We start from the raw sequence: 22,756 nt of genomic DNA on the forward strand, positions 1-22,756 counted from the left end.
AGACTGGTTATTAAATGGTTTCCTCATTCTTGGGAGTCTACATTCATGCCAGAAATTTCTGTCTAAGACATCATAAGAAATCAAGCAAGTGAAAAATTCCCAGTTGGTTGACAGCTTCTTATACATTATTTTAGGTCTTGTAAACACTTCATTTGTTTTTTCAGCTTTTCTGATCATGAAATTTAGTTAATTCTGACATTGTTAGAATTGCTTTCCTGACTGTTCTGATTTATACCTGATTACCATTCATTATATTCGGCATGTATGTAGGTGTGATACAATTCAATGACAGCTACCTCCTTTCTAAAATGAGAGATTTGGGTAGTTTGTTGCTAGGGCATAATTTGCAGTAGAAAATAAAAGCTTCTACAATGACAGTAACGTTTGACTTTTTTTTTTTTTAAAGGATACTTATATGATCTCTGACCTTTCATTCCATCCCCCTTCATAAACTCCTTTTTTTTTCATAGTTTTTATGATACTATTTAATCATAGCATTTTATCTTAACAGACTACATTTTGTCAGATTTCTTTTGTGAGTTTTGTCACTTCTGCTTAAAGTTAAGGATTCCCTTCTCCTTCTCTATCTACTTTGCTAAGTGCTACCTTTTCTGTAAAGCTTTTTCTTTTCTCTTCTAAGTGAGAACCATTGCAGGGTCTTTCCTGTGCTCCCACAGACCCTCAGCACACCTCTGGTAGAGCCCTTACCTCCCCCTTCTCCATATAAAATTGTGAACTCTTGTGGGAACTCTCCCTCTTTACCTTTGTTTTTGTATTCTGGGTCCTTGAAACAATGTGACTTATAGTAAGAATTAAACATGTTTTTGGTTTGATGAAGGGGATTATGAGAAGTTGTACAGATGCAGGCATATTTTATCAATTCAATGAAAAATTTCATACTTTTTGAGTGTTCCATATAATAATAGATACGATAAAGTAGAGAGAGGTTCTTTTTGGTAGTACCAGAGAGGTCATTTCGACTGTTGTCCTGTTTGACAAGAACTGACTTTTTTGTGTTTCTTTCCAGCATACAAGACAGTATCGGGAGTTAATGGTCTACTAGTGATCTTAGATCATGTTAAGGTAATACCACTATCATTATCGTCTAACCATTTAAGAAGTTAAAAGCATAGTATTAAGTACTGTTTAGTACACTTTAAGTTTTTTGTTATGATTCTTTTAAGCCATTCCTTGGTCGGAATGTCAGTGCTATATGGAGACAAGAATTTTAGGTCCGAAGTCAGAAGATGGGATTCTAGTACTGGATCTGTTGTGGATTCTGTTTGTGGCTTTGAGTCCCTTGTCTGTAAAATTTAAAATTTTATTTGTTTGTTAATCATACCTCACAGGTTTATTAGGAAAACAACAGTAATATTTGTGTGTTTTATGACTTGTAGGATATTATTTAGATATACTGTATCTTGTGGCTCTTGTCATAGACTACTGTGTGTTCTAACTACTTGTTACATTTTTGTCTTCTCTACTAAATTTTAAGGTCTTTGAGTGAGTAAACAATGTTACTTTTGTCTTTGAGGGCCTGACACTGGTATTCAAGTAATGAATAAACAACAGATTATCTCAACAGTGACTAAAACCATAAAGCAGAGAATAGTTTTTACTTATTCAGTTTGTTGAAAGACTCTTTAGTTACATGGGTTTTTTTTTAGCCACACCTATACATAAGAATTATCTTAGAAAAAGAGGCATAGAATATAGTCTATAATTGAATAGACTTCACCCTGGGTGAAGCCGCCTGCCTGAGTTCAGTGATTAAAATATCTTCAGAGGAGATAATTTGTATAATATGCTCTGTAGAACAGTAATTCTGCATTGGTTGTTGTTGGGAGTGGATGAGGGGGAAAGGTACACAGTTATGAGTTTGTGGAGAGAAGTAATGGCAGAAGTATGTTTGGCATGTGGCCCCTCTGGAAGCAGAAAATAAAATGAAAACCATTTCTTAAAGGAAAGGGCAAAGTGCACTGTCTCTTCAGCTTTATCTCTAAGATATTTTTGTGCATGACAAGGTACCTATACAAATTAATTGCAAGATTAAGCATATAGCTTACTCCTGGCCACAGTTTCATACTAGTCTGCAGTTTGATTCAAAGCCTCAGTATACAAGTTGTACAGGGTTTAGGCAGGAGCCCGTTAATATTTTGTGAAAGGATGAAGCATACACTTTTATTTTTGGGGGAAGTATTGAAAGCATTATTTGCTTTTTTGTCCTTTATTTCTTCTTTTTTATATACTTTTTATTGGATAAAATTGTTGACTCATATTTTAAAAATATGGAGCTTTTATATTAGTAAATATATTTTCAAAAACAGTTAAAAATATTCATGCTTCAACTATGTTAAGCGCTGAACTCAGCACCAAAAATACACAATACAAATACGTTAAGTGTCTAATTGGTAAGTGCTATGAAGGGTGAGTGCAGGATGCTATGAGAGTCAATAATGGGAAGGACTTAGAAAACATCTTGGGGGAAGTAATTTTAAGAAAGCTGAAAAAGTTTTATTGAATGTTTGTTTGGGGTATAACTCCAGCTGAGGAAAAACTGGTAAATAAAGTTTATGTAGTTGTAAGAATGGCTTTATACCACCAGATTTAGAGTGTTTTTTGTTTGTTTTTAGTTTTTGGCTCCTGTTTTTAACTTAAAACATACACATAGGATCAAGGAATAGATAATTTTATACAAATTGTATCAGAATAGATGATGATGGAGACTGCTGTCCAACTCATTTTCTGAAGGTAGCACATCTTTGATTCCCAAACCAGACAAAGGCTAGTATCAGAAAAGAAACAATGTAGCTAGTCTCATTTACAAGCACAGATTCCAAAATTCTTAATAAAAATGTTCTCATGTATTGGATATTAGCAAAAATACACTTTAAAACTCAACAGGATTATGACAAAGTAGAATTTATTCCAGTAATACAAAGATGATTTGATATTAGCAAATGTCAGTATAATTCAGGTCATTCATAGATTAAGCTAGAAAAGCTTATGCTCTTCTCAGTAAATACGGAGTATGTACCTGATAAAATTACTTGTTTCTAAAAAACAAAACAAAACAAAAGAAGAAGGTGGTCTTAGAAATAAGGGCTAGAACAAACTTTTCAAACCTCTTTAAGGATATCCACCATAACCTACAGCAAACAGCGTACTTAAGGAGAGCCTCTAGCAACCTTCCCATTTAAATCAGGACCAAGGTGAGGACCGCTGTTGTCAGCACCACTGTCCGTCTGTGTTCTGTCTCTGCGCTTGGCCCCTGATCAGTGCTGTGCGGAGAAGGGATCACAAGGAAGAGGCACAGCTGTCAGCATTTCTCGGCGGTATGATTAACTAAACAGAAAACACAAGTCATTCAGTGGACAAACTATTAGAAACAATGGTGTAAAACAGTGTTGCCGGATACAGAGGATGTCTATAGAAATCAGTAGTGTTTTGCATGCCAGAAGTAACTACTAGAATAATTAGGAACTTTTTACAAAAAACTGTGAAACTTTGTTGAAAGACATAAAAGAAGACTTCAAGTAACTGGAGATTCCACATTCATGAATGGAAAGACTCAGAATAGAAAAGATGTTGATTCTCTCCAGGTAACAAAATCAGTTAGAAATACAGTAAGAATAAAGATTTGGTGAGGGAGTAAGCAGATAGTTCAGTGGAGCAAAGTTAAAATTCTTAAAACCAACTCTCCTCACACCTGAGAATTTGACTTGGTAAATGATAAAGGCTACATTACAAGTCGTGCTACTTGTAGCACAAATTACATTTGTGCTACTCAGTAAATATTGTTGGGGTATTTGGCTTCCTGTATGAAAAATAAAGATAAAAATGAGAAAAATAAAATTACATACCAAAAATAAATCCAGATGGATTAAAGACCAAAACATGAAAAACCTATTAGAAGACAGTATAGAAGGCCATTTTTATGACTTCAGATTGGAAGGTTTTCCTACACAAAAGACACAAATCATAAAGGAAAACAAGTCATTTTATTGCAAAAACTTCTGTATGATAGGATACCATAAACAAAATTAAAAGACAAGGAAGACTGGGAGCAGATATTCGCAAAAGGATTGATATCCAGAATCTATGAAACTTACCTAAAAGTAAATAAGAAGAAGCAGATGTAGTTGAAAAGTGAGGAAAAGATATTATTAATAAGGCCATTATAGGAAATGAAGTCTGAATTGTCAGTAAACATGAAAAGATGCTCAATATTAGTAGAATCAGGAAAATGCAAATTGAAAGATACTATTTTTTATTTTATCAAAATGGTAAAAATTAAAGTTTAATAATGTAAGATTGACAAAGATGTAGGGAAAAGATACTTTTCTATCCTACTAGGGAGTTTGTAAAGTAAAAGGTTCCTTTGCAGAGTAATTTCACATAACAATGGACACAGCCTATAGCCCACCACTACGGAACCAGCTACCTTAGGGAAACTTGGGCCCACATGTGAGAATGTTCATTGCAGCATGTTTGTAGTAGTTTAAATTTGGAACAACCTTGAACACCAGTGGTAGAAGAACAGCTGAATAAAATGTAGTGTCACTTGATTTTATTTTAGCTATATCTGTTCTAACATTGATTCTAGATGCCCATTTATTCATATTAGCATCGCCAGAATAAGTGTCCTACAGTCAGTGTTGATTCACAGATGCATTGGCAGATGTTTTCCTTCACATCACACAACGTAGTGATGCATTTTTCAAAAGATTCTGTTAATCAAATAAGGTAAATATGACTATGACAGATCCAAAACATACGGTGAAGTGGGAAAAAAACGAGTTGCAGGATGATACATTTAGTATGTTGCCATTTAGGTAAGTGAAACACTACAGTATATTTTTGGAAACATGCAATTTAAAATATTAAAAATGGATTAGAGGAATACATTTCTGGTTAGGAGAATTAGATTGAGGAGGGAATATTAGCATTATTTATTATAATAGTAATTATTTTATTGTTCAGTTGCATTTTATTCCTGTCCTCCCAAGGCACAAGGTGATTACACAGCCCAGAAGCAAACATCATTTCTGAGTAGTGGGAACATAGTTTTTTAACTTTCTGTAGTCTCAAAGCTTAAAAACATACACACAGAAGGAAAGAATTTAATTGCCGTGGTTTCATAGATTTAAGATCCTTCTCTCTGTACCTTATGCTGTGTTTGCCAGTATATGTGCCAGTGATCAGTGTTCTAAGGACTTACACTACCTGAGGATATTCTAAACTCTGGATGTATACCTGTGTGCTTCGGGGAGGTGTGGGGTCTGCATGTGCATACGTGCTGTGAAAGACAGAGCATATAGAGTATTTTGAGGAGCTTTTAAAATGTTGGTTATTGAGCCTTTATTTTTTTCCTATTTAGTTTCCCAGATATGCTGAGATTGTGCACTTAACACTACCTGATGGCACGAAGAGGAGTGGGCAAGTTCTAGAAGTTAGTGGTTCCAAAGCAGTGGTTCAGGTAAGCATCGCTTTCAAAACCTGGCCAGTTGAACGTTTTTCTGATCACAACAAACATAAGAAACACCAATAGTTCTTTTTAGTAATTATCACATAAGTATACAGATCTTCATCAACTTATAGGTGGGGTGACATCTTGATACACCCATCATAAGCTGAAAATATCGTAAGTTGAAAATGCATTTAGTACACAGAACCTACCGAACATCATAGCTTAGCTTAGCTTACATTAAAGGTGCCCAGAACACTTATATTAGCATACGATTGCACAAAACCATATAACACAAAGCCTATTTTATAATAAAATGTTAAATATCTCATGTGATTTTTTTTTTTCTCATGTGATTTTTCTGAAGTACGGTTTCTACCAGATGTGTATTGCTTTTGCACCATCATGAAGGTGAAAAATCTTAAGCCAGGGACCCGACTGTTTACTGGCTGTGAGGGAAGAAAAGTATTTTTTCATGTTTTCTTGCTAAATGCCAGCCACCAATATCCATTCTAGCCCAATAGCTCCACTGGTAAAATGGCTTTTTAAAAAAATTTTTTTAATGGATAAAATGAAACAGTCACATAGAAGGGGAGAGATGAAAAGTAGAATTCAGAGCTTATGGGCTGAAACCAAAATGAGATCTGAGTCTACTCCTTTAAATTGTCTCTGATAATTCCTAGTTTTTAATGTTACTGATTATAGGAAGTGCCAGTTTTCTCAAATAACATATTGCCCTAAAAAGTAATCTAGAGCAGAGGTCAGCAGAATTTCTGTAAGGGGCCAGATAGTAAATTTTTTAGACTTTGTGAGGGTTGCGCCTAAGGTCTCTGATGCATGTTCTTATGCTTTCTTTTCCTTTTTTTTTAAAAAACAACCCTTTAAAAATGTAAAAACCATTCTTAGCTTGCTTGATGGATTTGGCTGCAGGCATGACTCTGGGTCAGAGGTTGACAGTTTGGTTCGTCGTCCACCATGAACACGTCTTCAGTCATGAGGCTACAAGTAGTATATACGTTGATGTATTTTACTTTATAAGGGCTGACAAATAAATCTTAAGCGCTTATGATCTAAATTTCCTTTACCCTTCTGTTTACTTTTCTCTCTTGATAGGTATTTGAAGGGACTTCAGGTATAGATGCCAAGAAGACATCCTGTGAGTTTACTGGGGATATTCTCCGAACGCCAGTGTCTGAGGATATGCTTGGTAAACGGATATTATTATTCATGCTGAGCAGAGATCTGCTTCCTTTTTAACGTCTTTGCAGGAAGTCTTTTTAAAGATTGTGAAGATTTGAGTCATTGTCCACTCTGTACTGTCTCGTTACTGTTTACCAGGTCGGGTATTCAGTGGCTCAGGAAAACCCATCGACAGAGGTCCTGTTGTACTGGCTGAAGACTTCCTTGATATCATGGGTAGGGACAGAAAATGGGTTTCTGTGTTTTGGGGAAAATAGCATCTACCTATCTTATACCTTTGTCAGAGAAAGGGTGATTTTTATGATACTTTAAGTAGATAACCAACATACTCCATGTTTGATTAATTATGTTTTGTTTATTATTTAATAAATTTATTTTTCCTTGAGGTTATCTTAAATTTTTATATTTTATTTATTGTAAAATATCACCAGGATATATCTGAGATGTAAAAGCCATACTGGCTTTGAAATTAGGATTTCTCTCTTATTTGCTATACATTACATTTCACTTTACTACCATATAATTTGTGAATCTACAAAAGATTAATGGAAAAGAATATTTAAACAGTTTCAGATTTCAAAAATAACTGATTTTTTAAGAGTAGAAAGAAATGCTTTATATGCTTTATATGGTTGTAGTCTTAATGTAGAGACATATTAAAATTTTCCCTTTTGGAAATGCATTAGGCCAGCCAATCAATCCTCAGTGTCGGATCTATCCAGAGGAGATGATTCAGACCGGCATTTCGGCCATAGATGGCATGAACAGTATTGCTAGGGGGCAGAAAATTCCTATCTTCTCTGCTGCTGGCTTACCGCACAATGCGGTGAGACCTAGAATCTGTTTGGTATGAAATTTAAGGAGAAAGAATTTCCGAGTGCTTCACTCTTAGTGAGAAACCAAATATAGGATTTTCAAGGTAAATGCCCAATGTTACTGTTTATATAATCCAATTACATTGACTCTTTATCTACACATATCTGACTTCTTGCTTACTCTTAGGAATCTGCAAAAATTACAAAATAGTTTCATTGGGTAAAGCCCTTTAAGACAACCCAGTTTCATTTATGATTACAGTTCCCCAAAGTTTAGGGTAAAATTATTTTGTTGTAGAAATATTATTTTAGATTTTAACTTGGTTCTTTTGTACTCCTCATCAGATTGCAGCTCAAATCTGTCGCCAGGCTGGTTTGGTAAAAAAATCCAAAGATGTAGTGGACTACAGTGAGGAAAATTTTGCGATTGTATTTGCTGCTATGGGTGTAAGTATTATCTTTTTCTGTTTTAGTATGAAATGTAAAAGTGCTTGTGTTCTTAGAACAATGTAGAAAACTACACATATATTATTCGATTTATCTCTAGGCAGAGAAGTTGCAAGTTGGCATTTTGGGCAAACCATGGATTAGTATTTAGCATTTGACTGTGGAATGTAAAAATAATTCCCTTTGTGCCCAAAGCAAGCTGTTTACTCTGTTGGCTTTTGTGAACGTTTTGGGGGTACTTGAACCTTTAAAAGAAGGAGCAGTGCAGATCTATAGCTTGGCCTTCATCAGAAATAAATATTGGCGGGGGGGGAGGGAAAAAGAAAGAAAGAAATATTGAGAATTTTTCTTCTCCCAGCACTGATGAAGTCATTGCCATTTTGGTAAACATGGAAACTGCCCGGTTCTTCAAACCTGACTTTGAAGAAAATGGCTCAATGGACAACGTCTGCCTCTTTTTGAACTTGGCTAACGACCCAACGTAAGTAAACAAATAGAGCTGTTTTCCCCCTATTCATGCAGCCTTCTGGTCAAAAATGTCACATTACACTAAGGAGGTAGAACATTAGAGTGAAAGCTGCACAGGCCTAGGTATGAGATAACCGTATTTAAATTCCAGCTCTGCTTCTTGCAAGTTATTTGGTTTTGGGTAAGTCACTTAGGCTGTGAAGCTCAGTGTCTTCTTTCATAAAATGTGATAAATAATACTTGTCTCACAGAGTTGTTGTGCATATGAAATGAGATAATAATGTAAGTTACCTAGCACACAGTCCATACTCAATAAATGACCTTTTCCTCTTACCTGCAAAATCTGGCCCCTACTTCTTTCATCCCTTTCTCCTTCTCTCTCTCTTCCTTTCTTGCTCAGTTTTGAGAACTATATAGTTCTGAGAAATTATGGGGCATTTATAAAATAAATCAATTTAGCTGTGTAGCACTAAGTAATTCTTATTATGTAAATGCATAAAAGAACTCTGCCTTACTTAAGAACTTTTAAAGTAATAATTGCTTAACCTTCCTCAATTTATGTGAAACTTTAAAAGGGAGACTGTACTATTATTTCTGGAATCATTTTGTGTTTTTTTTGGCCTTTTTGTTTGAGTGACGTAGGACTTAATGTTTCATTTCAGTATTGAGCGAATTATCACTCCTCGCTTGGCTCTAACCACGGCCCACTTCCTGGCCTATCAGTGTGAGAAACATGTATTGGTTATCCTAACAGACGTGAGTTCTCATGCTGAAGCACTTCGAGAGGTAATTTTTTTTCTTAATTAAAATGGATTATCTTGTCAGGGTTATCTTGTCCCTCTGCAAGTTTTCATTTTTTTTAAAATCATGTTTTTTAAAATGCATTGCTCATATATTAGTAGAATACCTTAATTAATAAGAAAAGAAAATATTACTTTTGTCAACCTAGTTGAAATGATTAGAGGACGAGATTTAAATTATTAGCCTATTTATCATACTCTCACTGTCTCCATTGGTTAAGACTGGATTCTTAGAGTAAATGATGCAAGCTATTTAATCAGTTACTCTCCCAGGTAGTTCTGTCTCTGTCCAGACTGTAGTTTTTAGCCCTTTTCAAGAATTCCATTTTTAATGATGTAAGTTTTTATTTATTTACATAAGTAAAGACTATACTGTGGCAGAACCCTCTTCAGAACTTTTTTTTCCTTTAGAAAACTCAGTGATTATTTAGAAACAATATAAGATTCTAGCAGTTACCATCCAGAAGTGTGGGGTGTTTGTTCTAATGCAAGTTACTGAAATTTTGAGTGACTTGCTCTTTTAAGTGTGCAAAAAAGGGAAGAAGACTTTTGAAGAGACAGGCTTTATAAATATCTAGCTTAAGATTCCCTAAGATCCATCATCATATCTCACTCGGCTACAGTGCTTTTTCATCGAAGGACTTCTTTTCTCCCATCCATCACAGATACTTTTCTAAAAGGCAGTAAAAATAAGTATTAGAAAAGTGAAAATTAAAAAAAAAAAACAATTTACAAACCCTTTTATTAGTATTATTAGATTCGACAGACAATTATTCTATCAAATTGCCACTAAAGTTTTCTATATGTTTATCTTGCTTTCTGTATTATCTCCTTTCACATTGATAAAAGCTGGTCTGCAGGCAGGCCACGCTTTGAGTAGCACTGCTGGAGCATACTCTTGGAGGAACCAAAGTAGCGGTTAGAAGTTGGGCTTAATGACTCACAGTTCTTGTTGGCTGTAGATTAAAATGTATGCATATATTCTAGTGTGCATGTCTCTAAGAGAAAGACCATTTATTACTATTCTTGTCTTGTGCGGTGATCCAGGGAAATCATCTGGCCCTTGATTGCGGTTGTAAGTTGGGGTTAATAACATTAACTTCCTCATAGGGTTGTTGTGAGGATTAAATTAAATAATGTATGTAAAGTGCATCAGATGATTTCTGATATATGTATTTCCTTCCCTTTTGATCTTTTCAGGATTAGCTTATGTAAATCTGGCAAGATCCATAACATGAAGGAAACCTTGTGAACTGAGACTGTTCTCTTAGTTTTAAAATGTACTACCTTTGATTTATAAAATTGCAAGCAGATTTTCTTCTAGCCAGCTATTTGAAGATTTGTGTTATGGCAGTATGATTTTAGCAAAAAAACTTCTGGTCCCCAATTGTCAACATTTTTGTTGCAGAATAATCTGAATTTATGTCGCTAGATTTTTCTAAATCGTTTCTAGAGGTGATATTTAAAACGAATAAGATGATATTTCCAACTTTGTAATTTGGCATGTTCAAACAAATGTTTTCTAACCAAGCTTTAATTTTCATTTTCTGGTATGTGATACTGTTCTCCTTGACTCACTGTCAGGTTTCAGCAGCCAGGGAAGAGGTTCCTGGTCGACGAGGTTTCCCAGGTTACATGTATACAGATTTAGCCACACTATATGAACGCGCTGGTAGAGTGGAAGGTAGAAATGGCTCTATTACTCAAATTCCTATTATCACCATGCCTAACGATGGTAAGTTTTGGGTCTTTGGATTATAGCATCCCTAATCGTTGTAAGGACTTTGATTTGAAGAGAGAAGACCATCTATCTTTTTGAGTTGAAATTCTTTTGAGAGTTTATCCTCCAGAAGTTTACCTTACTTAGTGATTTGTTTCTAATAAAATTTTTCATTTCAAAATTACCCATAATTATTATTCTTTTGTAGAAAAATTTTCTTGTAATTTTAATTTTTATTTATTAGCTAGTATTTAGTGTCTACTATTTGCAGGACACTGGTCTAGATGAAAGAAATGAATTTTTAAAAAATGTATGGGCTCTACTTAATGTAAGCCTCTCATTCTAGTTGGATATTTTTTAAATGTCTGTGCATCAGTAATTTAAGGTAGCCAAAGTGCCAGATACGGAGCACAAATGGTAAATGCCACGAGACTCTAGAGATAGAACGATCATCAAAGACTTGCTAAAAATTACTTGGTTTTATCATGTGTGTGTAAGTGCACAGTGCAGTGCCTGCCTGGAGGTATGCCCAGCAGCTCCCGGGTGAGACTTGCAGCATTCCCCTTATGTTAGTGTCTTTTTGTCTTTATCTCAGTCTTTTAAAAACACTTTTTCAAACTATTTTCAGAAACAGTAATAACTCATTATAACTGAGCACTGTTCTAAGTGTTTTGTAAGTTTTGACTCATTTGATTTTCATAGCGACTTTTTAGATGCTCTCGTGTGAGGCACAGGGAGGTACAGTGTCACAGTTAGGAAGTGGCGGCTTTAGAACCCAGGCAGGGGCTTCCCTGGTGGCACAGTGGTTAAGAATCCGCCTGCCAATGCAGGGGACACGGGTTCCAGCCCTGGTCCGGGAAGATCCCACATGCTGCAGAGCAACTAAGCCTGTGCGCCACAACTACTGAGCCCGTGCGCCACAACTACTGAAGCCCGCACGCCTAGAGCCTGTGCTCCACAACAAGAGAAGCCACCACGAGAAGCCCGCGCACCGCAATGAAGAGTAGCCCCCCCACCCCCGCTCACCGCAACAAGTGAAAGCCGTTGCGCAGCAACGAAGACCCAACACAGCCAAAAGTAAATAAATTAATAAATTAAAAAAAAAAAAAAAAACAAAAAAACCCAGGCAGTCTGAATACTACCTCTGATGTGAAAATGATTTGTTCCAAGGAAGTAGCTACAAAATTACTCTCTGTAATTTAACAGACTTAGAGATGTCTTGCTCTGTAGGACCTGCGTGGTGCTGCCTGTGTAGTGTTGCTTAACTTGTTGAGCCTCTCCGTATTTTCCATGTTGAAATGTTGTGTATCCCTCTGGGATAGCTTATGGACTGAGAATGTTCTCTCAGTGTACATCAAATTGGCAAATCTCTGCAAATGAACTTTGTGTTTAAAATGGAACTTTATATTTGGGGGAGAGAGAGCATAACTAGGAGAAATAGTACTTTTTATGAAGATAGCTAATTTAACTTGTGCCAACACATGTCTAACTGTGCTGCAACCAAATAAGTGAGACTGGCCAATACGGTAACCTCTAGCCACATTTGGCTGTTTAAGTTCTAAAGTTCATTAAAATCAGATAAAGCTTGAAATAAAGTTTTTCAGTCACATTAGCCGCATTTCACATGTTCAGTAGCCACATTTGACCAGTGGCTGCCATATTGGACAGCACAGATAAAGCACTTTTCCATCATCACAGGAAACTATTTTCTATAGCACTGTTTTAAGTAGTGCAGATTGACTTCCTGTGGTTTTGTTTATATGAGATGGACACTTTAACTAACATCAGGTGTCTTTCTCTGGTAGATATCACTCACCCCATCCCTGACTTGACTGGATATATTACAGAGGGGCAGATCTATGTGGACAGACAGCTACACAACAGACAGGTATTTGAGAGTTGAATGATGCTCTAAGCCTACAGATCTATTCTTCAGTTATTCTTTAGTGACTCTGACGTTGCTCTTAGGAATTATTTATTTAGAAAATATCAAATTGAATTGTTTTTAATATGGCTATAAAATTGTCATTTCTGTAATACTAAAATCCTGGTGTGGAAAAGAGTGCCAGAATTAAGAATTAAATTTCCACTTTCTTTATTATGCCTTAAAATGGAGTGAGTTGTTCAAAGAACTTTTTTGGGTCTTCTGTTCCATAACGGTATAATCTACCACTTTTGTTATTAATACAAGAACAGATTTTTCAGAGTTTCTTCTTTGTCTTTTATTGTTAAAATGTTTTTAATTGAGGTATAATTGACGTAACATTACATTGGTCGCAGGTGTACAATGTCATGATTTGATGTTTGTATATGTTGCAGAGTGATCACCACAATAAGTCCACTTAACATCCACCACCTCACATAGTTACAACACTTTTTTTCTTGTGATGAGAATTTTGAAGAGCCACTCTTCTAGCTACCTTTAAGTATGCAATACAGTATTATTAACGTACATAGTCACCATGCTGTGAAAGTTCCATCCCCATGACTTACTCATTTGATAACTGGAAGTTTGTACCTTTTAACCTCCCTCACCCATTTGGCTCACTCATCCCCTGCCTCAGGCAGCCACCAGTCTGTTCTCTATCCGTGAGCTTGACATTTTTTTGTTTGTTTTTTAAGGTCCCATATATGTGAGATTATATGGTATTTATCTTTTTCTGTCTGGCTTATTTCACTTAGCATAGTGCCCTAAAGGTCCATCCATGATGTTGCAAACAGCAAGATTTCATTCTTTTTTATGACTGAATAATCAAAAACAGATTTTTTATTGGTTCTTTAGTAGATGCCAGCTTCTGATACCAGCTTTTAGGTGAAATTATTGTTAATCTTTTTATGTGTGATTTTATGAGTCAGAGTTCAGAAGACCATTTGGATTTGCTATTGTAGGCAGATGTTGAAAATTCAGTTTTTTAATAGAATCTTGTACTGTTTTGTAGATTTTACTTTTTGGATTTGATTCTCAAAAAGAAATCTTAACCTGTAAAATGTTTCTTACTTCCTTTTCTTACCAGGAAGAGATATTAGGAATCACCTAGGAAACAAATGTAGCAGTTTTATGCAATTTAAGCAATAAAAATGAGTTTCAAAATCCTCCTTTACTACCAGTAAAGCTGGAATTTTGTACTTAAATATAATATTTTCCCCCTTCCCCTTTTACCCAAGATTTACCCGCCTATTAATGTGCTGCCCTCGTTGTCTCAGTGAATGAAGTCTGCTACTGGAGAAGGTATGACCAGAAAGGATCACGCCGATGTATCTAACCAGCTGGTACGTATGTTTTCTCCAGGATTGTGTTTAAAGAAATGAATACTTTCTCAGTTCATGCTGCTGTCTTATACCTCTTGTCTTTCTTCCATATCACTTTTCTTCTCCCCCCATCAAAGTAGAATTTTAATATAGAATATATAATATAGAATACTGGAATACAGAAACATTCATTAGAGCCAAACAGTCTTTTTCATAAGGATAACTGCTCATGACAAAGATTAAAGATCACATGCTTGAAACCCACCTCTAATGATGTATGAGGTAGTTTTTAAATAAAAAAGGCATAAGACGATTTTGTTTTTATTAGTAACCTTTATTATAGAGTATTTCTGAAAGACTATTCTAACTAATTTTTTGTTTAACATATTAGGCAATCACCAGAACGCTAAGGGATACAGCTGTGTATATTCTATGAAATCCTTGGTTTCTATAGTCCTGAGATTGTATACCAAGCATAATTAAAGAAAAATACATTTGACCTTAAAGTAGAAATGATAAATAAACCTACTGATAACACAGATATTTTTTTTTTGAATAGAATTTAGAGATGGATTTCTCCTATTGTGTAAGTTGTGATTTTTAAATGCTCTACAAAATGGAAGCTCATTGATATATTGAGGGAGTGTATTTTTTGTAGAGTGTTAGTAATGTCTATGTATTGCATGCCTGAAGACTCCTTCCTTAGTGAGACTGCTGTATAATAAAGTCTTTCCAATACTTGCATATGTGAATTATGTTTGGAAATAATGTGAAATACTGTGAAGATAGCTACAGCAATACACTTACAATGCCCAGAGTACCGTTACCATTTATAAAGGTTCATGTAAACCTTTTTTCTCTTTAGTATGCATGCTATGCTATTGGTAAGGATGTGCAGGCCATGAAAGCCGTAGCTGGAGAAGAAGCCCTTACCTCAGATGATGTGCTTTACTTGGAATTTCTGCAGAAGTTTGGGAGGAACTTCATTGCTCAGGGTAAGATTACTATTTTCCTATGAATAGAAACAGCATCATATGTAGTTTTGAGGACTTCTTTCCTAGTCTGCGAGAATTTACATTGGTCTCCATACAATTTTCCTTCTGAGTAGAGAAGAGGTTCTTCCAGCCGCCTGCCATGTCTTTGTTCTTAGCCCTCTGGTTCCTTCCCCTCTACCTTCAATTTCTTTATCCATTTATTTAGCTCCTGTCTTATTTTTTATCTTCCTTACAACCGGCCTTCTGCTCTCCTACCTCCATTGCCACTTCTCCTCGCTCTTAACCTCTCTGCAATGCTCTCCTCTGGCTTTGGGGGTTTTGGACTTTCCCAGTCCCTCTGTTTTCATCCTCCTGATTTCTTATCTTCCTGCTTCTTAATTGTTAATGTTCCCAAAGGCTTAATTACCTGTTCTTTCTGTGCTTTTTCCCCCTATGCTGATGACTAACTTGCTATGTATGAGCCTTGACCCTCTTTCTGAAGCTCTAATCCCACATCTCCAGCTAGGAAGCCTGTGTTTATGCCACCATCCTCTCTGGCTCAGCGTGGTGAGAACCAAAGTCTTTTCCCAACTGACCACCTGCCTAGCAATTCCCTTTTCAATGTCTGTCTACCTCTGGCATGACCATTACCCTAGTTAGCCCAAGCTCAGGAATTGGGCATTCTTAACCCTCTTCATTTATTCTCCAGTCATCAAATATTTGCTAATTTCCATTGTTCTCCTTTGAAACATCTTATCCTGTTCTCTTTTCATTCCTATTAAAAAAACTTAGGCCAGTGTTTCTCAAAGTTGAATATGCTTTTGAATCTACCAGGGATCTTGTTGAAGTGCAGATTGTGATTCGGTAGGTGTGGGTGGGGCCAGAGAGCCTGTATTTTGACAAGTTCCTGGGCGATGTTGAAGCTGCTGATCTCTGACGACTCTTTGTGTCCCAAGACCTAGTCCAGACCTTTGTCCCATCATCCTTGGCCGTTAGTGCCAGCATCTTCACCAGTCTCCCTGACTCTCTATGTGCCATTGCCGGGGTAAATTTAGTATTAATTTTATTGATTGTCCTTCTGTTAAAAAGTCTATAATGGTTTTTATTACACAGCATGTGTAGGGCTTTCAAGCTGTTTTGTTTGGTCTCTTCCCTACCACCCCTGCTAATGCTGGTAAATTCTATTTTTGACCTCAGTGATACTTACAAACGATGTGTTTATTTTGGAATAATGCATCAGCTGCACACTTAGGATTTGTGCACTTTTCTATTTGTGTGATACATTTTTTAAGTACCATTAAAATCCCCAGAACATATGATTGTTGGGTTTTCTAAAAAAAAAAAAAAAAAAAAAAATTTATGCAGAACCTTAATATCTTAAAAAGATAAAAATTATTCTGGTCGAGAAAAGAATGCAGAACTCTAGCCACTCTAACTCCTTAGTTAAAAAATGAGATTTATTTGCAGGATAAGAATGATTCTGCTATTAAAAATAATAATAGCAATAGCAAGTTTGAAAACTTTCACGTGGACCTATTCAGGTGCTTCATTGGCATTTAAGGCCTTCTAAGTATCTGTACTAGCCTCCTTCAGGTCAGCCTGTGTTGCTGGGAAACTGCTTTTCTCACTACTCTCTGGACAAAACTCTGGGTCTAGTTTCCATTATTCCGTGGAGTGTTTTTAGATCCCACCCGTTGTTAAACACACACACGCACGCACGCACGCACGCACGCGCCCAACGTCTCGCCTGCGGGCTTTCTCCCTTTTCTCTGATTCCCAGGGGTACTTACTGTCTAGACCCTCATTTCCACATTTGGTCACATCCAGTCCTGGGAGACCTGACTGCTTTGTATCTCTTTTTTATACTTCATGCTCACAGTGCTAGACCCATAACAATAAATTTTGAATAACGCTGATAAGTTGGAAGTACTTGGCCTTTATTCATCTAATCTCAATTTTTTGTAAGGTCCTTACGAAAACCGCACTGTCTATGAGACTTTGGACATTGGCTGGCAACTGCTCCGAATCTTCCCCAAAGAAATGCTGAAGAGAATCCCTCAGAGCACCTTGAGCGAATTCTACCCTCGAGACTCTGCAAAGCATTAGCTGCTACTTCATCACTGGCTTGATGCTCTTGTGAAATACTGGTTCTGTTTTCTTTATTCCTTTTGCACTCCCCCATCCCCACCTTTGTGTTGGAGTTTACTGTGTTACCCTGTAATTAAAAACAAAGAATAGGTAACATATTGTGCCAGTGTTGCAATGTTTTAAACTGCTAGCAGACTTTAAAATATCCCCTGTTCCGAAAACCTGGAACTGCAGTGCTTTGTTTAAAGTAGCTGAGGGTTGGAGGTGAGGTTTTCTTACTGATGTGTGTATTTGTACGTAGTGGTGTAGTTAGCTGCCTAGTGTCCTCATTATTTGGGTCTCTCAGACCTTCCCCGTCCACCCCCTCCAGAGTATCACTATCTGAAGTTACAATGCTTTGATCTCCAAACTAGGGACAAGATAGGGTCTGAAAGACGCTTCCTCTCCGAGCCGAGACGCTTTCCTGAGCGCTTGTTTTTAGACTTTGGTGTGCCTCTGGGTCTGCTCTAAGCAGATGGCTTTTCCTGTCCACCTGCTGTTTCCTATTTAATGAATAGGTTAGAAAAGGAGTTTCCTTTTCCTCTTTGGTGGGGATAAGTTTCAACTCCTGTGTCTTACTGTTCTCCCTCCCTCTGAGTAACACAGAATCATGCAGCTTTTGCCCAACTGGCATTGATCTGATAGTAGTGAGATGCCCTGTCTTGATGATCCCTTACTGGGTTTCCATGCAGAGGAATCATAATGAAAATAATTAATAGAATTCTTGGTTGGAAAGAGTTGGGATACAATTTTTTAAGAAAGAAAAAACCTATATCGGTTCTACATTCGGACATGCTAACAGTGGTTTTAAGTTTCTAAAGTGTTGACCGGATGCTAAAGGCAAGGTGGGGAAGAGAAATCTCTTCTGTGTATGGAATCTTTTATATATATATATATATAATCTATGGATATTTTAAACTCTGTTAGATAGCAGCCTTTGGAAAATCCCCTATTTGGTCCTGCTTTCTGACCTATCTGCCTTTTCAGGGTAATCTTGTGGCACAAGTGATAGCATTTAAAAGCTTTAGTCTTTTAATTCCTCCTCCTTCCTGCTGCGAGCCCTGAGCTGTCTTCTGTGCACTTCTGACATGTCTACTGTTTGGTCTCTCTGTGTTCTTTGTTACTTGGGTGCAGTAGCAACTTCTCTGTGCATTCCATCTTTCTTTCAAGTTGTGTAAAGTTCTTCACTTTTTTTCTCTGAGGGTGTAGGGGGTGGGGGGAGTCAGCATGATTATATTTTGATGTAGAAAATGTGACCTGGATATAAAATGAAGATAAATATTAAATTAAATGGAAGTTACCTAAAGTGACTCTGTATCTTCTAATCAGAAAAGCAATAGCAACAAGCAAATATATAATAATGCACCTCTCTTTGATTGACAGTTTTGAACATCATAACCAGTATTGTGAACCAACCCCTTGATTCACAATATTATGAACCATGTCCCCTTTACAGGGACATGGCCCATGTTCTGTACTCTCTGCCTTTTAGGCTGCCCTTTCAAGCTCTTTTCAGTAATACCTCTTCCAACATATTATAGTTTGATCCAAGGTTGAGAGTTGCTAGGGTGTGGGGTTGTTTGTTTGTTTATTTGTTTGTTTTGCAGATCGTTAGTGGCTGTAAGTTCTCTGAAACTTGAAGTTTTGATTCAGGGTCCACTTAGCATTTTCGAGAGTTACTAAGGTGTTTTATAGCATTCTTTGTTTCAGACATTCTCAGGACCTCTAGAGCCTGTCTGCCATGAATGAAAGAGGGTAATAAATGGAAAATGAAATACATACTGAAGCAAGCCAAAACTTGCTTCAAATAAAATCTGAAATAGATGGTCCAGTATATAAAGGAAACATACTTGTTAAAGCACAGGGATGTGGCATCACGGTGGTCTCCCATTTCTTTCCCCTCTTCAACTCAGAGTGACATTTAGGAGATGTAGAGGAAGAGGCTCAGTCATAGCAAGAGTAGTTAGACCTGTGTTCTGATTCTGGTGCTGCCACTAACTGTATGGTCTTGCTTAGTCATTTAACAGATTTGTATTCCTTTTAGGTTATTATAAGGACTAGAGATTTTGCTTTTTATATCGCTTTTTAACTTATGTAAAAAAAAAAACAGTTTGTTGTATTGGCATGTGTCTATTTCTGTATTCTCTATCCTATTCATTGAACTATGTATCTATCCTTCCACCAATACCACACTGTCTTACTTATAGCTTTACAGTAGGTCTTAATATCCTCTAACTATATTCTGCTTTCTCAAAATTGTTTTACTTATTCTGGTTCCTTTGCCTTTACCTTTTGTTCATACATTTTAGAATAAGCTTGTCCATGTTGACAAAAAAATTCTGTTGGAAGTTGACCTTTTATTATGTTGAGTCTTCCAATCCATGAATGCGATATGTCTCTCCATTGATTTAGGTCTTGTTTGGTTGTATCATACAGATCCTCTATTAAAATATTTATAATCAAATATTTCATGTTTTGGAAGCATTGTGTTGGTTTTTTTTTTTAATTTTTCTTTTTTTATTTTTGTCTGTGTTGGGTCTTCGTTTCTGTGCGACGGCTTTCTCTAGTTGTGGCGAGTGGGGGCCACTCTTCATCGCGGTGTGCGGGCCTCTCACTGTCGCGGCCTCTCTTGTTGCAGAGCACAGGCTCCAGACGCACAGGCTCAGTAGTTGTGGCTCACGGGCCTAGTCACTCCACGGCATGTGGGATCTTCCCAGACCAGGGCTCAAACCCGTGTCCCCTGCATTGGCAGGCAGATTCTCAACCACTGCGCCACCAGGGAAGCCCCGGCATTGTGTTTTTAGTTTTGGTTTCCAGTTGTTCATTGTTAATATTTGGAAATATGACTAATGTTTTTGTGTTGATCTTGTATCCTGAGACTTTGTTAAAATAATTGCCACTTATTAATTGCTTCTTAGAGATTCCTTGGGATTTTCTATGCAGACAGTCATGCTATCCATGAGTATGGACCGTAATATTTCTTCCTTTCTAATCTGTGTGTCTTTCTTTCTTTTTCTTGCCATGTTGCACTGGCTAGTACCTACAGTACTAAGTTGAAAAGGAGAGATGAAAGAGGACATTCTGACCTTCTTTTGAATTTAGGAGGAAAACATTCATTCTCTCACCATTAAGTATGATGTTCACTGTCGGTTTTTTGTAGATATTCTTTACTGGGTTGAAGTAGAGCCCTTCTATTCCTTGATATCTGAGAGTTTCTGACATGAATGTGTGTTGAAGTTCATCAAATGCTTTTTCTTCATTAATTGATGTGGCCATGTAGATTTTCTTCTTCAATCTATTAATATGGCAAATTACGCTGATGATTTTTGAATAGTAAACCAAGCTTGTGTTCCGAGAATAGACTCCATTTGATCAGAGTGTATTGTTATTTGCTTCCTTCTTCATGTGTTGATTTTATTGTGCAATTTTTTTCCCGTTTCCGTGTGTGAAAGCTTAGATTATTGATCTGAGACCTTCCCTCTTTTCTATTATAAGCATTTAGTGCCATTCGTTTCCCTCTTAATAGTGTTTTGTCTGGATCCTTCCACATTTTATGTGTTGTATTTTCATTTTCACTCAGTTCTATTTATGTTAAAATTTTTCCTTGAAATTCCTCTTTAACCATGGATTATTTAGAAGTGTGCATCTTAATTTCCAAATGTTTGGAGGCATTCTACTTCTTGTTCTCATTTTTATACAATTTAAAGCTTAGACTGTGGACACAGTGGAATAAAATGCGATTGTGTTTGTTTAGTTATTTTATAGAGGTTCTTCAAATATCACTGGAGTGAAGTTTTCAAGTATTAGTTTTACATAGTAGTTCTCAGTCTTTTGCACTTGTAACCATAAGAGAGTTCCCTAAAAATATGTAACCCTGGCTGCTGGAGCCATGTTTATCAGGGGCAGTTCACAGTCACAGGAATAGTGGGGAGTTTGTGGGTCCCCACTGCACACTTTGTTCTGGGCCAGCACACAGGGATCCAGTAGGGATCCAGGGTCCAGGAGAGGGACCCAAACTTTGGGCTCTGGTGTTTATATTGCAGAATCAGGGAAGCCCAGGTCCCGTGTGGGCAGGAACTAGGACCAGCACTGGGACACACAGGACCCAGGTCCAGTCCCTCTCCATGGAACGAGCACTCAGGCTGAGGGAGGCCCAGCCTCTCTCCTGCTGGTCAGGGCTGAGCCAAGCTGCGGTTGCAGCTGTATTGCTCAGTAGGCCCATGGCTGAGTCACCAGCTATGACAGCCTTAAGCCCTGGCTATGGGTAGTGTCCATGAAGTCTTGAGGAAGGCCGGCCTTCCTCCTGCAGGGAGGCAGTTTTGAACAAGTTAGCCCTGCCCTGTCACTACTTCAACAACCAAAATTTTCATTACTCCCTCTTGCTCCCCAACCCCACTCAGATAAAAGCATAGTTTCTCATGGGGTGGCCAACCTTTTATTTTTCAAACATTATCAACATCATTTCATACAAGAAAGGACATTCGAACCCCAATTAACTAAGAAGCACATATTGCAGAATAAGCTCATTTGCCCTAAAACAAGACCCTTAGCTATTTCCATGGACCATCCTTGATTTCTCCATTATGCTGCTGAGTAGTGCAAAGTTGGTGCTCAAGAACTCCTTGGATGATGGTGTGCTATCAACAGCTGCTGTGAAAGCAAGAAGCTGGCACCCTCAGTGGCTATATGGGCAGAGGAGTTGAGGAGACAGTAGGTGATGGCTCTGTGCTGTCAGTGAGGGCTGTCCTCTGCCCGCACCCCTTTTAATCCCTTTGTATCCCTACCACCTGAGGAATGAAGGCAGTGATGAGTTATTGGCAGAATTGCCCTGTCTGATAAGAGGGTCACCTGCAAGCCAGAGGGCCCAAATCCTCCCTGGAACACATCACTCCCTACCCACCACTTAACAATTCCCTTCAAACAAAGGTGCAAATTTGTAATAGCTGTACCGTTAAGATATGCCGTCTGTGATTCGGACAACTGTGACTCCTTGCCCTGTTCTTGGAGGAACATGACATTTTGTAGGGAGAACCCAGGCCAGGTGGCCAAAGTCTCTGTCAAGTCTGTTTCTTCAGCCAATACTTTGATTCAAGTTGAGGGTGGTGGAGATGAGTGGGCCTTCACCATGATAGCCTTTCCCTGGTATCACTGGCCAAGGTTCCCTTTGGTGAACACTACATACAAAAGCTTGCCCAGCACATGCCTCGCTCTCAGACGAGCCGTGGCCATGCTGCTCCTGGGATTAGGCACCTCCTTTGTACACCCTGTGGATGGTGCTCATTTCCTTGATTCTGTAAATGGGTCATTTGTTAAACTATTATTTCTTGAGGCCTGTAAACTATTATTTCTTGATGTCTGTGCAAGTTTCAATTCTGCAATTTCTATTTCATTCTTCTTACGGATTGAAAAACACTAGTGAAATTCCTCATCTTACAATCTATGCTCCTTAACATTAACCGTAGTCTTCTTAAAGTCCTTGGTCTTGCTCT

General features: G+C 37.4%; 1 pseudogene across 1 annotated transcript; it reads left to right on the forward strand.

Moving 5' to 3' along the window:
• Positions 1 to 260: 260 nt before the first annotated feature.
• On the forward strand, positions 261 to 17,387 carry LOC309665222 (V-type proton ATPase subunit B, brain isoform-like; annotated as a pseudogene). The gene is made up of 14 exons (XR_014268450.1): positions 261 to 270; positions 1,028 to 1,083; positions 5,381 to 5,479; positions 6,581 to 6,674; positions 6,806 to 6,883; positions 7,354 to 7,493; positions 7,828 to 7,927; positions 8,299 to 8,410; positions 9,060 to 9,183; positions 10,782 to 10,932; positions 12,723 to 12,805; positions 14,083 to 14,187; positions 15,032 to 15,161; positions 17,107 to 17,387. The product of XR_014268450.1 is annotated as a V-type proton ATPase subunit B, brain isoform-like (transcript).
• Positions 17,388 to 22,756: the final 5,369 nt, after the last annotated feature.

The sequence above is a fragment of the Balaenoptera physalus genome, assembly GCF_965194825.1.
Source record: "Balaenoptera physalus genome assembly, chromosome: 7".
Classification (NCBI taxonomy): domain Eukaryota; kingdom Metazoa; phylum Chordata; class Mammalia; order Artiodactyla; family Balaenopteridae; genus Balaenoptera; species Balaenoptera physalus.